Genomic DNA, 18,639 nt, shown 5'->3' on the forward strand with positions numbered 1-18,639 from the left:
AAAATGTCCACATTCCAGTTTGCATTCATCTGATTAATGTTAAGAGGGGTGAGACTACTAAGGGGATTAACAGCCATTATTCCTTAGGATTCAGTTATTCACTTTAGATGATTGCACAAATATTTGATTTTGATTTTATACACTTTATGTTAAAAGGTTCTGTTCTTTTCCCGATGACAATCTGGTAATATCATAAATGATCATGCTTATCTGACTTAGTGGTTTGCTATTAACTTCAAAGTAATACATCATGGAAGCAAACTTTAACATTTTGATGACTCACCAATAGATGGCTAGTCCCTTAACTGAACATAAGGTTAGTAATCCATAACAAGATCTGTACAATGTAGGTTATTTCATAGATGGTGGATGACTAATCCTTTTTAATCTTGTTATTAGTTCCACTTTCTCAATTACTTACCTACTAAAATAAATCCATGCTTTTCAGGAGAACATGAGGAGGAGATGACATGCCATGAAGGAACATGGTCCACTAGGTTGATCCCTTGGTTTTTAAATTTGACATATGGTGGTATACTTATTTGTATGAATTTAAATAGCATAAAATACGTGTTACATTTTCATTATTTCTGTGAATTGCTTTGCAACTCATCATCTGTTATGTCTCTCTCTAGAAGACTTTTCCTTTGCCTTCAACTCAGCAAGATGAACTGCCATCTCGCTTTAAATGTTGGACATACTAATTGATTTTACCTTCTAAAGAAAGGATTTTCTTATTTTTCTTATTTAGATGCCTCAAAAAGCACTATTTATGGTTGAAAGAGCTGCATATACAGTATCTTCCACTGGTGAAACATACAATTTTTATTTTCACCTCAAAACAATAGAAAAGGAAATCCACAAGACCAAAATCATCAAATAAAGTTAACTGAAATTATTTGAATTATTTGATAACATTAGAAAATCTCCAATATTACCATGATTTCTATTGTGAAGTGTTCTGTTTATACCACGTTTGCTGACTGACTATCTCAGCGTATATATGTTTTTTAAAAAAGCAAAAAATGCTGCAGGCATGTCCAAATATATAGCATTCCTGAAAGTTGCATACGTCTGTTATGTGCTTACATTTTAGAAAATATGCCCCACGGAGTTTGTCTTTTATGCTATAACGTTGTACTAGAAAGGGTGGGTAATTATGTTTTTCAATACAGCTTAAAATGGTTACATACATTGTAAACCAGCCAATAATGCCAAAATAACAGTATATTGGTGTAAATCTGGCATATAGAGAGATAAAAGAGCATCACACAGAATACAGAGGTATAGGGCAAACCTAGGCTTTACATGTGATCAATACTTTGCTGGAGACAATCAATGTAACCAGGAACTACTTTAATATCACTAATAGTTCTTATCAGGTTTTCCAATACAATAAAAATTGGTGCCAAGGGGTTCAAAGTAGCTGACCATATTTTAAGATTGGAACCTAAAATATAGAGAATTGGGGAATGGCAGTCAGTGTTGGAGGCAGGGAATTGGCGACAATGAATTTTTGTGATTTTGTTTTACTCACTTTTTGCATATAAGGAGAAAGAAAAGAACCTGATTAGAACATAAGACAGGTATAAAGAATTGGGATATTCAGAATTTGGCATAACATCTAATTAGTTGCATATGTATGTATTTTGTATTAGTATGCAGATTTCTAGTATTATTTTCGATATCAATAATTGTTCATGCTTCCAGATGGTGATCTGTTCTGGTCATGTGATGGACACACATCTACATCTACTGGTAGTAAACAATGAGAGCGCCTTAACATTCAAAGTCCTCAGTCAGAGGCGTAATTTTGTTGCAAATTTGGTTGCAAAGGGAAAGGGGGCCGGGCGGCCGGCCCATCTCGTTTATCATTTTCTACACCTGTTTTTTTGCATAGAAAATTATCTATGACAGCAAAGAAGCTGATGTAGATTAAAGCAAGTCGCATGGCCAGCTCCTAAGTTATGTAGACGCCGGCGCCTCTGCATAACTTAATCGCATCAAGCACCAGCGCAGAGTTATTAATGCTGGCATCTAAAACGCTGGTCCTAATAAATGACCTTAAAAGTATTTTAGAACAGTGTTTTAATTGTCATTGGACAGTGAATAAAATTAATTTGGCAAAACTAGAATTCCCCTTTAAGACATAAACCTAATAGTGCCTTAGATTTTGGTGTTCCTTATAAGAGTTTAGTCATCAGTTCTATTTTCGGTTGGTTTCCAATTGATTAATTGTATTCAACTTGCATATTGCACTATAAGGAAGGGAAGAAAATATTGTTCTAATAGACATTTACATGCAATACTACATCTCCAGCTTCCAATGTGTTAATTGCAAGCAGATAGGATGTGCCATACAAAATTAACAGTCTCGCAAAAACATCAGAGGTAAACACACAAAACCGGAGCTGCTATGAGGTCAGAAGAGCAAGTCAATTTTGAGGAAGGATAAAAGAACTGTCATGTAAATGATTGCTTATGAAAGGGAAGAGGGCAATCCTGCCTTGTTATCATCAGTTAATTAGGCACTACAGTCAGGCCTGCGCACATTTGCCATGGTAATCAAATGTATTATTCAAATGGCAGACATAACAAAGTCATTTGCAATTGTGACGAGGCAGAATGCAATCTTCTCATTCAAAGGTGCTGCAGAAATATCTTCACATAAGAACAAATAAAGAAAATAAATTGTATTGATATTTCACAAATGCTTCAAGTCCAAAGTATGAACATATTTCATAGCAGTGTAGAATCACTGCATTCTCTCCATGGACATAAAAAATAGGGATATAAAAGTCAGGGAGAACAGACAATAATTTCAGGTGACATCCTACATTTTTCCAGAAAGAATTTGTAATGGTGATCATAAGCTGATATAAAAACCCAAGAGAAGACTCATATTAAGGAAACAAATACAGACCAATATTATAAATGGAGATGCACTGGAGATGTGCTTACAATTCAGATGAGGGCTATGGGGTTTGATTTCATTTAAGAACCTGTTAAGATTGCCTTCCTACCCAGATCCTGAGTCATAAATCTGGGTTTAGCCATAGACAATCACTGATTGACAATCTAACCCAGAAGTGCTATATTGGCAACCTGCATTTTTATTGCTTTGCATAAAAAGATCTGAGATTTTGCCTCTGCATACATAAAGGTTGGTGATACACATTCATTTCAGCAGGACTTTCTGATTTCGGTGGGACAGTAAGCAATGTTTAGCCTATGGTCATGTCTAGTGTTGAGCGGCTTTGATCAGAATTTCAGGGATCCGTTGCGAAGCCGAATTTCCCCATGCTTCGTGGTAGCAAATTGATTTTCTCTGAATGGCGGTAAAAAACAAATAAAATCATACTTGCCTCATCCATTTGATTGCGATGAGCTGGCCACCACTATCTTTATTGAAAATCTCACACAAAATCACAGTCAACATGATGACGTCATCACGGACAGCACTCTACATTTTGCGCTAGATCATCAATCAAGATAGCGTTGCAATCAAATGTATGAGCTAAGTATGATTTCATTTTTTGTTTTACACTGAATTATTACAGATCCCGTAATCAGCTATGAACGTGAAATCTGAGGGGTGTGACACAGTGAGAGGTTTGGTCTGGGAAAACAGGTATTTTCCTCCCAGCATGTGCTGAAATGCTGATTTATAGCCAGGTAAGGTAAAATACTGGCTGGATTTTAAATGACAGTCTGGGTTTTGGCAGCACCTGGCTGTCCTTAAATAGGCAGCTGGGCTCAGAAGCAAAGTCTCTCTGTGTTGGGATCTGGGAGCCTTGTGTCTGGATGAAGGCTTGCTACCTGTTTGGTGTGAAAACAGGTTGGTGCTTCTATCAGCAAGGACTCTTTGAGGCAGAATTGCTGCATGGTGTGAATTACCACCAACACCGCAAGGTGACTTTTTGGTTGAATATGACTGCTTGTTTTGTCACTTGCCTAAAGTGTGAATAAAACACTGAACTGTTTGATCCAAAGAACTTGTTGTTGCCTCTATACTACATCCGCTAATCCTGTCTACCACAGTGAGTCCCCACAGGGGTTACAATGATGGGGCAGGGCGCAATCGCCGCTCTCTGTCATTGCACCCTCTACTTACAAAGAAATACGCTTCGTGACAAATAATTCGTAACAAAACTATTTTTTTTGTAAAATTCAGCAAAGCAGCCAAATCAATTTTTTTTATACTTTGCTCATCACTAGTCATGTCCTGACTAAACTACAATGCAGAATAGTTGGCACTTCAACATTGCCTGATCATTTTGTTCTCAGGGGACCAAATGGTTCTGAAAGCAGCTTCCTTCCTTCTTCTCATTCAAAACACATGCAGGCTTGACTGAGCCAAGGATGCATTTGTATGGAGAAGGTCAAGAGGAATAGTTGTCAGGTGAAGGAGCTTATGTCCAGCAGCTATATAATGTGCATAGCAGCCTAAATAATAACAGTGAGCTACTGGCTATGAACATTTTATTTCAGAAATGATTTTAGGGTAATGAGTACTGTTGATAGAGCACCAAAGTGCTCGTGTGCTCTGGCCGAACACATCGGGATGCTCGGGTGCTCTACAAAGCACCCGAGCACAATGGAAGTCAAAGGGAGAACCCAAGCATTAAACCAGGCACCCCCTGCTCTGAAGAGGAGAGGGTGTCTGGTTCACTGAAAAAGGTTAGGAATTGATGGAAACACCACCAAAATGGTTTGGAAACAGCATGGAAGGACATCTGGTTTCACCTTGGACTCCTATTAACTATGACATACAATAGACCAGTGTTTCCCAACCAGTGTGCCTCCAGGTGTTGCAAAACTACAACTCCCAGCATGCCCGGACAGCCTTTGGCTGTGCGGGCATGCTGGGAGTTGTAGTTTTGCAACAGCTGGAGGCACACTGGTTGGGAAACACTGCAATAGACAACCACATAAAGGCTATATACCAAAAGCCAGGTATGTGGAAGCCAACAATCTATCCATGAGACACATAGCAGACCTTACAATGGCAACCTTGTGTGCTATATGACATTCTAAACCAGCTCTCATCTGACTGAGAGCCAGTAAGCCTTAAAGTTGCTTCATATCAGTTGAATGGCTTGGGTGGACCTGCACACCTAGATCATTATCATTAGGGTGACAAAAAAGTTTTCTGATTGTCCTAACATAAATATTCAATAACCTTTCTATACAGTTTTGTCATGTAAACTCATTTGCATAAACATGAGCATATGGGAAAGACATGAAAATTAGCGAGAAAAATTTGTGATTAGAAAATTTGCAATCTACACTACTCATGAACAGCGCCACCTATTGGATTCATAGTCTTGTCATAAGACTATAAAACCAATAGATGGCACTGTTCATGAGTCATGAACAGCGCCATCTATTGGATTCATAGTCTTGTCATAAGACTATGAATCCAATAACATATAAAGCATCATAGAAACATAGAATGTGTCGGCAGATAAGAACCATTTGGCCCATCTAGTCTGCCCAATATATCTGAATACTATGGATAGCCCCTGGCCCTATCTTATATGAAGGATAGCCATATGCCTATCCCATGCACGCTTAAACCCCTTTACTATATTTGCAGCTACCACTTCTGCAGGAAGGCTATTCCATGCATCCACTACTCTCTCAGTAAAGTAATACTTCCTTATATTACTTTTAAATCTTTGCCCCTCTAATTTAAAACTGTGTCCTCTTGTGGTAGTTTTTCTTCTTTTAAATATGCTCTCCTCCTTTACCGAGTTGATTCCCTTTATGTATTTAAAAGTTTCTATCATATCCCCTCTGTCTCTTCTTTCTTCCAAGCTATACATGTTAAGGTCCTTTAACCTTTCCTGGTAAGTTTTATCCTGCAATCCATGTACTAGTTTAGTAGCTCTTCTCTGAACTCTCTCTAGAGTATCTATATCCTTCTGGAGATATGGCCTCCAGTACTGCGCACAATACTCCAAGTGAGGTCTCACCAGTGTTCTGTACAGCGGCATAAGCACTTCACTCTTTCTACTGCTTATACCTCTCCCTATACATCCAAGCATTCTGCTGCCATTTCGTGCTGCCCTATTACATTGTCTTCCCACCTTTAAGTCTTCTGAAATAATTACTCCTAAATCCCTTTCCTCAGATACTGAGGTCAGGACTGTGTCAAATATTCTATATTCTGCCCTTGGGTTTTTACGCCCCAGGTGCATTATCTTGCACTTATCCACATTAAATTTCAGTTGCCAGAGTTCTGACCATTCATCTAGTTTTCCTAAATCCTTTTCCATTTGGCGTTTCCCTCCAGGAACATCAACCCTGTTACATATCTTTGTGTCATCAGCAAAAAGACACACCTTCTCATCGAGGCCTTTTGCAATATCACTTATGAAGATATTAAACAAAATTGGTCCCAGTACAGATCCCTGTGGAACCCCACTGGTAACATGACCTTGTTTTGAATGTTCTCCATTGACTACAACCCTCTGTTGTCTGTCACTCAGCCACTGCCTAATCCACTCAATAATATGGGAGTCCATGCTCAATGACTGCAGTTTATTGATAAGTCTTTTATGTGGGACAGTGTCAAAAGCCTTACTAAAATCTAGATATGCGATGTCTACTGCACCTCCACCGTCTATTATTTTAGTCACCCAGTCAAAAAAATCTATAAGATTTGTTTGACATGATCTCCCTGAAGTAAACCCATGTTGTTTTTCATCTTGCAATCCATGGGATTTTAGATGTTCCACAATCCTATCCTTTAATAGGGTTTCCATTAATTTGCCTACTATTGATGTCAGACTCACTGGTCTATAGTTGCTCGATTTCTCCCTACTACCTTTCTTGTGAATGGGCACGACATTTGCCAATTTCCAATCTTCCGGGACGACTCCTGTTACTAATGATTGGTTAAATAAATCTGTTAGCGGTTTTGGCAGCTCACCACTAAGCTCTTTTAATAATTTTGGGTGTATCTCATCAGGCCCCTGTGACTTATTTGTCTTCACCTTAGACAGCAAACTTAGAACATCTTCCTCTGTAAAGATACATGCATCAAATGATTTATTAGTCATCCTTTCTAGTGGAGGTCCTTCTCCTTTTTCTTTTGTAAAAACTGAACAGAAGTATTCATTAAGGCAGTCGGCTAGCCCTTTATTCTCTTCTACATACCTTCCGTCCTTTGTTTTTAATTTAGTTATTCCTTGTTTTAATTTCCTTTTTTCATTTATATATCTGAAGAATGTCTTATCCCCTTTTTTCATAGACTGAGCTAGTTTTTCTTCTGCCTGCGCTTTAGAAGTTCTTATAACTTGCTTGGCCTCTCTCTGCCTAATCTTGTAGATTTCCTTATCTTTATTGCTCTGTTTTTTTTTATAATTACAAAATGCTAGCTTTTTATTTTTAATGATTTGGGCCACTTCTGCTGAGTACCACAGTGGTCTCTTCCTTTTTTTGCTTTTACTGACAAGTCTAATGCAATTTTCTGTTGCCTTCAATAATGCACCTTTTAAGTAGTCCCATTTCTCCTGGACTCCATGTAATCCGTTCCAGTCTGATAAGGACTCATTTATGACTAATTTCATTTTTGAAAAGTCTGTTTTTCTAAAATCTAAAACTTTTGTTTTTGTGTGGTGGGACTCTTTCACAGTTCTTATATTAAACCACACTGACTGGTGATCACTAGATCCCAAGGTTTCGCCTACAATGACATCATATACCGAATCCCCATTTGTGAATACCAAATCCAAAATGGCCTCCCTCCGGGTTGGCTCCTCAACCACTTGTTGTAGAGATAACCCCAGTAGGGAATTTAGAATATCTGTACTCCTGGTAGAACTTGCTATTTTGGTTTTCCAGTTTATATCTGGAAGATTGAAATCTCCCATAATGATAACTTCTCCTTTCATTGTCATTTTAGCTATTTCTTCAACTAGTAGATCATCTAGTTCTTTAACTTGACCAGGTGGTCTATATATCACACCTACACGAGTTACTGCATGGTTAGCAAACTGCAACGTAACCCAAACTGACTCTATGTTGGCCTCACCAACTTGTATTAGGTTAGATTTAATGCTATCTTTCACATACAGGGCCACTCCTCCTCCTCCTTTCTTGCCTTCTCTGTCTCTTCTGTATAAAGAGTACCCTGGTATGGTTATGTCCCAGTCATTTCTTTCATTAAACCATGTCTCCGTAACAGCCACTAAATCTACATTCTCAGATGCCATTATTGACCCAAGTTCATTGATTTTTTTACCTAAACTGCGAGCATTTGTAGACAGGACTCTGAGCTTATCATTTCTTAACCTCTGTGCTTCTGACCTGTTCTGGCATTGTTTCGGGGGGCAATTGGACTCTTTTATTTTCACTCTTTTGCCCCCCCCTTCCTAGTTTAAATACTCATTCGCAAATTCTTGGAGTTGTTCACTAAGTACATCAATCCTTACATAAAGACGCACTACCACGAGACTACACAACAATAAATCCACATGAACTCTGAAATGAGACACTGTACACCTCCAGGATTACCTATAATAAAAAGAAAATGTTAAACCACATCACCTGTATAGAAGGGGGGAGGGTTAGGGGGAAGGGACATGTTTAGTGAAAGGATTATTGCACTATTTATATGTGTTTTTTCTTTGTTTTCACTGCACATATCTGTAAATAAGGAATATGACCTGTAATTTGATCCAATATGTACCTTTGAATGTAAATGTGCAAATTATATCAAAACCTAATAAAATGTATTTAAAAAAAAAAGACTATGAAACCAATAGATGGCGCTGTTCATGAGTCATGAACAGCGCCACCTATTGGATTCATAGTCTTGTCATAAGACTATGAAACCAATAGATGATGCTGTTCATGAGTCATGAACAGCGCCATCTATTGGATTCATAGTCTTTTCATAAGACTATAAATCCAATAAATGGCGCTGTTCATGAGTAGTGTTGATCGTGAATATTCTAATTGCAAATTTTTATTGCAAATGGTGTTTCAGCTGAAATTTTCCATGCAAATGAGTTAACATGACAAAAATGTATAGAAAGGTTATTGAATATTATGTTAGGACAATCAGAAAACGTTTTGTCACCCTAACTATAAGGATCTAGGTGCGCAGGTCCAAACAAGCCATCCAACAGTTATTAAGCAACTTTGAGGCCTACTGGCTCTCAGTCAGATGAGAGCTGGTTTTGAATGTCTCATAGTGCACACGGCTGCCATTGTAAGGTATGCTGACTGTATCTGTTTCATGGATAGATTGTTGGCTTGCACATACCCAGCTTTTGGCATATATCCTTTGTGTGGTTGTCTATTTTATGTCATAGGTAATGGGTAGTGTTGAGTGCAAATATTCAAATACTTTGCGGATATTTAGAATATAGTGCTATATATTTGGAAAATCAAATTATTATTATTTTTTTTAACACAGTACACATCAGGTGATCATCCCTCCCTTCTTCTAGCTTGTGGGCCAATGAGAAGGCTTTGTCACAGCTTAGCAACATCTCTAGCAACCAATAGAAAAGTTGCCTACACCTTACTATATAAGAACCTCTCCAGCAGCTATTTTCTAAAGTTTATTGCAGTTATGAAATAGATAGCAGTGTCATTGCTGTGCTCTGTGCTTTGTTGTATTACATTAGACAGTTAATTTATATCTATAAGGCCTCATGCACATGACCGTTGTTCTGGTCCGCATCAGAGCCGCAGTTTTTGCAGCTCGGGTGCGGACCTATTCACTTCAATGGGGCCGCAAAAGATGTGGACAGCACTCCATGTGCTGTCCGCATTCGTTTCTCCGTTCCGTGGCCCCGCAAAAAATATATAACATGTCCTATTCTTGTCTGTTTTGTGGACAAGAATAAGCATTTCTACAATGGACCGCCTGTTCCGTTCTGCAAATTGCGGTAGGCACACGGGCGGCTTCAGTGTTTTGCGGATCTGCAATTTGCGGACCACAAAAAACTGAACGGTCGTGTCCATGAGGCCCAATTCAGATATTTAGGGGGAGATAGTCAGTGTAGGTTAGATTGATCTATAGTGTAGCTGATAGGTTCCAGTGCAGAGTGTTAGGCAGTGTGATAAGTTCTGCTGTCCATACATACATGCTACAGACATAGTGCTGTGATGTCACAAGTTGCACGTATTGCAAAAGAATATGCGCATCATTAATTGCCGAAAATTCGCAAGCGCAAATATATCGAAGCACTCTATCTGCATATAAAGCTATTCTAATGTTCTGCCGTGCCAACCATTTTCTCCAGTCTCAAGAAACTTATACCAGCTTGAAAAATGTAGCATGAGTGACCCACGCCGGTATTTTGTGCGCATTACTCAAATATTACATTGCCGATTTTCGCAATCAAGAATATAATCTCGAATTTGCGAAATATCGCAAATTTGAATATTGCCCCTGCCACTCATCACTAGTAATGGGAGTCCAAGATGCATCCAGACATCCTCCCCATGCTGTTTACAAACCATTTTGGTGGTGTTTCCATCAATTTCTATATTTTTTTTGTGAACCAGACATCCTCTCTTCTTCAGAGCAGGGGGGTGCCTGGTTTAATGCTTGGGTCTCCCATTGATTTTCATTGTGCTCGAGCATACACCGTCTTCAGCCGAACACTGCGATGTGCTGCACATAGTGATGCTCGAGCCGAACTGCTGTTCTGCCGAGCATGCTCGCTCAACACTAGTAATGAGATATAAAGATTAATCTATAAAAAATACATTAAATATTGAATCTTAAAATAATAAAGGAAAAAATTGAATGGATAAAACTGGCCCAGTCGGCATTTATATCTCAGCCGGTTTATATTTCATCTCACGATTACCAATAATGCACATGCATTACATTTATATTAATAAGCTGTTTTACCTAGACCATACTACAATAGGTACTGTTGGTATTAGAAGTTTGGCTATGTTCACACCTGTGTATGTTTTGAATCTATGTTTGGTAAGTACTGGTAAATGCTCCAGATATATACTTTCAATTAATCCATAAAGTGGCTCAAGTTTGATTTCTCTATAAAATTAACATTAAGGTTAACATTAAGCAGTAGCCTACTCTCTAAATAACTAACTGTATCTAGAAGAAACACATAATAACATACATCATACATTTCAAACAAATGAAAATGCAAAACGCTGTCTCCTAAGAAAGAGAAACTTCTCACCAATGCCACCTATTGGAAGTCGCTCCTTTTGAGTCAAGATTTGACTTTCCAACAAACATTGGGATTTGACAAGGTAATATATTGCCTTGTCAAAGCCCAAGGCTTGTTGAAAGTCAGATGTTGACTCATAGGGAGCCACTTCCAATAGATGACATGGGCGAGATGGTTCTCTTTCTTGGTAGATACATGTTTGCATATTCGTTTCTCAGTGAGCATTGCCAATAAGTCTCCATACCATGGAGTACTTCCAGTAAGTCTCAATATAGGACTTGTTTTCTAAGGAGATTCAGCACCCTGTCTGAAACAATTAAAAAGAAAAGCATACCAATATAAATCAAACATATAAAGCAAATAAAAAGAAACATATAACAATATAAATCATACATATAAAGCAAATTAAAAGAAAGACATAACAATATATATCATATATATAAAACAAATAAAGGTTAACTGATGAAGCCTGACAATACCCTTTAGGTTTAGCTATGATCAAGTATTGCTTTACTGTATAGGCTTTCATTGATTATAAACATTCCTTTTTTTCTAGAAATGTTCTGAAGTTTTCCATTTTCAAGCTAAACCCTGGACAGCGTTTGCTAGGATCGATTCAGAATAACTAGATCTAAATCCCCAAAGTATAATTACTATACAAAATGGAATGTCATTTCCATCTAAGTCAATACAGACAGACTGGACACTTGATGGGTCATTAGTGTAATAGTGCAATATTGTGTGTAGAAGTTGACAAGGTATCTCATGCGTAACAACATGATCAAGAAAATCATTAGTCATGGTAGGCCAGCTACACAAGGGATACCTGATAAGGCCATCACTAGGTTACTGAATAATAGTTACAATGGTGGGGGCAGTCTATCTATCTATCTATCTATCTAGGAATGAAAAAAAGATAAGATGGATAAGATGTTGCGTCAATATGCCATTTCTGCAAAGTCTTTTATCAGAGACACAGGTGAATTTTTATCCAAGATCAATGACCTTGATATACCTGCGGGCGCTACTCTGGTATCATTCGACGTGTGCAGCTTATACACGTCGATTGACCATGAGTTGGGCCTCCAGGCTGTGGAAGCATGTCTTATAACATCTGATTACACTGCAGTTTGCCAAACTTTCATGTTATCTCTATTGAGATTTGTTTTAACCAAAAATTATTTTCTGTTTCAGGACGACTTTTATGTGCAGATGCGTGGGACGGCGATGGGGTCCAACGTGGTGCCCACTTATGCTAACATCTACATGGCCCACCTTGAGGAGTCGTCCATATATGGCAGCCACCACTTCAGACATGTTCTGGGGTGGTGGCGCTATATCGACGATATCTTCCTGGTGTGGATGGGCGACACGTTGGGCCTCCTCGCATTCCACGCATTTCTCAACGAAGTTGATCCCACAGTTAAATTCACTGTGGTCCACTCAACTGAGAGGCTACAGTTCCTTGATACGGAGGTCCGGATCATGGGACGGGGGTTGAGGACTGACCTGTTTGTGAAACCTACCGACAAAAATACGCTGCTGCGTTATGACAGTCATCATCCCCGCCCCATGATTCGGTCATTACCTTTCAGTCAGTTCCTCCGGGTCCAGAGGATCGTGAAGGATGCACATACCAGAGATGTAAGATTTACAGAAATGGGTCAGAGATTTGCCACTCGAGGGTGCACAATAAAGTGATTACAACCAATTCTAAATTGGTCCCCAAAAAACCCTGTATTCCATTCATCTCCCAGTTTTCCGCTGACAGTCCGCAAATAGCGGCTGTTATCCGGAAACACTGGAGGTTGATAGGGAATAGTTTCCCTCAGGTCGAGGAGTTTGATGCAGCTCCTTTATTTTCCTACCGTAGAGGACGCAATTTGGGGGATAGGTTGGTGAAGTCTGACGTGGGTAGTGCCAAGACCAGTGTGAGAACATTATGTGGCTCCACACGGACTGGCTGCTACCCTTGTTATCACTGCATCAATTGTAACCTCATGATAAAAGGGAACATGTTCCTCAATCCAGCTACGAACAAAATGGTTAAAATTACCCAATATTTGACGTGTGATTCGTCCTACGTGGTCTACCAGCTGACCTGTCCCTGTGGGAAGTGGTACGTTGGGGAGACCACGTGGGACGTGAAGACACGGTTAAACCAACACCGGTATTCCATCAGAAAAGAAAAGATGGATTTACCGGTGTCTAAACATTTTAAAGAAGCAGGACACACACAGAAAGACCTAAGGTTCCGTATATTGGAACAGATAGAATTGGGAAGGCGCGGGGGGGGATAGACAAGCCCTCCTTAAAAAGCGAGAGCTATTCTGGATCTTTACTTTAAATACCTTGAAGCCCAATGGGTTGAATGTCGACTTTAGGGTCGACTAGTGTTGTCTCTCTCGTGTCACGCATAGGTCCTCACCCTCCACTGTGGGTTAAGTGTATATGTGTACATAACAACCAAGTTATTCTATTTTGGATTTTTTATAAAAAAATCTTTCTTTTGCTTTTAGATCTATATATTGATCATGATCAAGACTGATGCCCAGTGCTGTGAGGGGTACATCGCCGATCCGGGTGGCCACCCATAGTTCTTCATGACCTCATCCACGCGCATGATGGGCCGACTGTAACTCCGGTGCAGATGTGGGACATGGTCCATGTTAGTTTAGTACCTACCCATATATTATATCCATATGGTTTTCCTTATAAAATGATAATGCTTTTCCCCCTTTTTTTTCATTTACTCAGTTCTGGCATTTACACCCTGTGCGCTTCTATTTGGGGGGAGGGGTGACCCATTGGGGTGGGCGACGGTTCGCGGGGAGGCCCCTTGCGACGTCGCCACCCCCTTAGCTTGACGGTGAGTGGTTCGCTGCAGCGGACAGTCGCTTTCGCTGGTCACCAGTCTCCCCCATTATGCGCATGTGAGGGTGGTATTGTGGCCTGTGATCAGGTTGCAAGGACGCTGGGGCCTGGATTCCCACATTTGTTTTCTTGTAGGGGGCCTGGGTGTACAGTAGTCCAGACCTGGATTCTAATATGTGGATCTTTGAATACAGTTTATGTACCTTGATTCCCGATCATGTGATTCGGTTCATGTGACCATTTATGGGAGGCCGATACTTATTCATGGACATGCGCACACTGACCAAGGGACAGACCTGGCCATCTTGGTTGTGGTTTTTGGTCTGTCTCTCTGCACACGTAGCATTGCGCGATTTGAGCTTCTAGCGCATGCGCAGAGAGTGAACAGGGACGCCGCCGGGATCATGATGCCGGCTCTGCACTGAGCATCAGCTGATTTTGAGTTTTTAATGTGGGGATTATGTATAACACACCTGCACCAATGAAGGGTACTTAGAGTTCATGCCCTATATTATAAACATCAAGTATGTATTTTTTTGGCACTTAATATATGTATTATACTCTGTAACTCTGGGACACAATGTATGTATTTTGTTGAGCATGATGAACCATGGAATTCATGTATTTTCTTTTGTATGGATAAATTGTTCTAATTGTAATTTTAATTGATGCACCTTTAAATTGCATGCCTGTAACACATATGCACATAGCTTGAGAAAGACAGCAACAAGCTGTTGAAACGTCGCTGCTGACTCTGGGTGAATAAACTACACGTTTTCCGATGACATCCGTGGTGGCCTTTTTTTCATTCCTATACTACATTGGATCTTGGTGCTGATTCACATTGGCCTGATTTTGCACCCGCTATTTACAGTGTGCTGCATCCTCATTTTCTTCTATAGCCTATCTATCTATCTATCTATCAGTACAGAGATCTATCCCATCATCTATTTATCCACAGGACTGTAACTGTGACGAGGGGACATCGTCTGCGTCTGGAGGAAGGAAGGTTTGTACACAAACATAGAAGAGGATTCTTTACGGTAAGAGCAGTGAGACTATGGAACTCTCTGCCTGAGGAGGTGGTGATGGTGAGTGCAATAAAGGAATTCAAGAGGGGCCTGGTTGTATTTCTGGAGCGTAATAATATTACAGGCTATAGCTACTAGAGAGGGGTCATTGATCCAGGGAGTTATCCAGGGTCTGATGAAGGCTGTTCTCGGAACTGGCTGCTCCCGGTGACCGCATGTGCTTCAGAGCGGCTCGCGGAGCAGGCACAGGTAAGGACTTACCTCTGAATCGCCGGGCTTGGGAATAAAGATGGCAGATCGCATGTGTTCGTCGGCGAACACTTCAAACTGACCATCACTGATCTTGTACCACCTGATGGATGTGTCATGGGTCAAAGTTTTTCACAATGTAAAAGAATATGGCGCCGGCGGACATCGCCATATGTTCATCTGTTCGGCGAACTGCGAACGAGCAAAGTTCGCCACGAAACTATCGCCCGGCGAACCGCATGGGCATCTCTAATGCTGAACACATAACATAACTGTAATGTGAACAGAGCGCAAAAAAATGTAAATTTGAAAAGAAATTAACTTGCAGTTCCCATGCAATTACAATTCTCAGCAAGCAAATGGATGAGGTATGTATTTTTTTTTTTTACCACTTATTAACCCCTAAAAGGCTTCAATGTGAATGTCAGATGCTGTGATCAGCAATGAACGCAGCATCTGAGAGGTTCAATGATGGGGTCGGCGTAATCGCCGTTACCAGCCATTGTGCCCGCTACATACAAAGAAATGTGGTTCATGACTAAGTAATTCGTAACTAATCAAATTTCTTTGTGAAATTCAACGAAGCAGCAGAATTGAATTTCTGATAACTTAGCTCATCTCTATAGTTACGCATATGAAAATACGATCCAGAATCGTTATTGCATAAGGATAGAATTATTTAGTAAAGCAGACATATTAGGAGTATGGGCAGGTTCTCTTTAACATACATGCTCTGTGTTTACTCTGATACTTGTTTTTCTTAATTTTAGAAAAGTGTTTTATATGTACATCCCATACATGAATTGTGTTTTACATAAATTTTTCTTAGTGCAAATTTTTATTGAGTAGTAGTCTCTTGTAGATGATCAGCCTGGGTGTAGCAATAGAAGACTTGTGCCATATTAACATCTAAATGAACTGAATACAAGCAGGCCGTCAGTAGGAATAGTGTCAACCATATAGAAAGATATTTTTATTCAATATTCCAAGACAGCTGGGCTGTGAATAATCTCTATTCTGACCCCTTTGTGCTGCTTATGAATATCCCCTTGGACTACAATAGTGGGAGCTTGGTTTATTTTGCCGGAGGTCAGTGTAGAAAGGAGCACAAGGACTATGAATTCCTGTATCAAGGGTCTTTTATTAGCTTGTAAGGGTTTTTATGAGATGAAAAATCTGCAGCAGAAGGATTGTTCCTTATTCCTTTGCATTGCAGTTTTAACACAGCACAAGTGATTTTTCATCTGAAACTTCTAAATTATTTGGACAGTAAAATAGCGCTGATTGCAGTGGTCATATGTTGTCTCACTTGATGGAATAGCTGCAATTTAAAGCACTTGCATCTCCCATGAGACCATGATAATTGATCCTCTGCTCTTTTTCTGACTCATCAATAATATTCTGTACAGTGAAACAGCTTATCTCTTTGCAGGGGACAATCCCACATAGGAACCAGCTGAATTTTTGTCATGAAATCTATTTTGTGTGTAAAAGAAAATATAGACCGATTATTCTATAACTATACTGTCAATGCAATTCAGTTGTATATGGCTCTTAGCTTACTTGTATAGGTGAGGAAAAATTACTACTCACTTTTCATGAAGTGCTTCATGAAGAACTTCATCATGTGTGACATTTCGGGGGAAACGCCCCCTTACTCATGCATGGCTATCAGGTATTTGGTTGCACCTGATAGCCATGCATCAGTAAGGGGGCGTGACACCCGAAACATCGAACACGATGGAGTAGGTTACAACACGGCGTCTCAGAAAAATAGGCATGCGAGCCTACAAACTGCTTTTAACATTTGCAAATAAAGGACTGAAAGTGCAAACACTTCATGAAAAGTGAGTAGTAATTTTTCCTCACCTATACAAGTAAGCTAAGAGCCATATACAACTGAATTGCATTGAGAGTATTGACACAGAGTCGGAGTGAGACTCGAGGTCAGTTTTTTTTTATACAAGTGGGCATAACCTGATATTTTGCTATAACTATACTGACTATAATAGAAACAGATCTGACCCTGGTAGTTTTTGGAATTTTTGGCCGTACATTGCTTTTGGTTTTTATTGCCACATCAGCCACCATCATCCCTCTCAGCACCCCGTTCTGGCTCCCAGGTCCTGTCCAGCACATAATCATCATCATAGTCCTCACTCTCACTGCCACTTTTATAAGACTTTGATATGCCACCATGAGCATCTTGGCTCTCTTCTGATTCACAGCTTTGCATTTTCCCCAAGTGCCACCATTTCCAGGGCAACCACTGCCCCGTCTACCAGGCCACCATTGCTATGTGCCACTACTACAACCACTACCACCAAGACAGCTATGCATGAAGTCGCCCACCTCCCCCTGAACTTCCTCGTCATGACAGTCCATTCAGGAGTGACCTCAACATCATCATGTTGTGACTGAGAGGAGGGTTGAGCCATCCAGTCCACAATGTCATCCTCTTTGTCCTCAATAATAATGGAGCACCTTCTGGAAGCCAGGGAGACTTGTGACTCTATTACTACTTTTACTGGCCGGACAGGAGAGCTGCTATTGCGGTTTGCACTACTACAGCCACCCACATTCTGACTCTTGAAGGACGAGGCATGGGTTGTTTTCCACTCTTCTGTTTACCAGACATTTCTTTATGAGGACTATATAAATGTAAAATCTTAGGTTTGGTACACAGCTTAATAAATAGTAGCAAAATTGTGAGTGTTTGTTCTGTAATTTACAGACAGAGGTACATTTAAAAATCCCTCCCCTTCTACAAAGACACTGCAAACTGATATTGACAATTTACAATGGTAACATAATCCGTTGAATGAAACTTTTACATTAATACAGTACAATGCGTTCACTAAGACTGCACAGTATACTGAAGTAAAACAACACGTTCACTAACATGGGTATAGTAACATGTGTATAGTAATGCAGTTATTACAGTTAAAATGTGTTTGATTAAACTGCACAGTATCTTGATGTAATTCTTGGTCACCAAAATGGGTATACTAATGCAGATATTACGGTAAAATGGATTAACTGGAAATCGCATGGTATTTTGAAGTAATACAATGAATTAACTGAAAAACATATATTGATGCACTGAAACGCCCAATTACAAACATCAGTAGATAAACATAAACAGTTTTTTTGTTTTTTTTAAAGGGTGGGTCAATTGCTCAGCGTTTGCAGCAGAATGTATGCTATTGGTGCTGGCATGAATCCTATGAACTGTAGAAACTTGAAAGCATTTCTAGAAGATAAAGAAAAAATCTAGCAATGTCTAGCCTAATAAATACTGATTGAAAAAA

Source organism: Bufo bufo, chromosome 7, assembly GCF_905171765.1.
Source record: "Bufo bufo chromosome 7, aBufBuf1.1, whole genome shotgun sequence".
Lineage (NCBI taxonomy): Eukaryota > Metazoa > Chordata > Amphibia > Anura > Bufonidae > Bufo > Bufo bufo.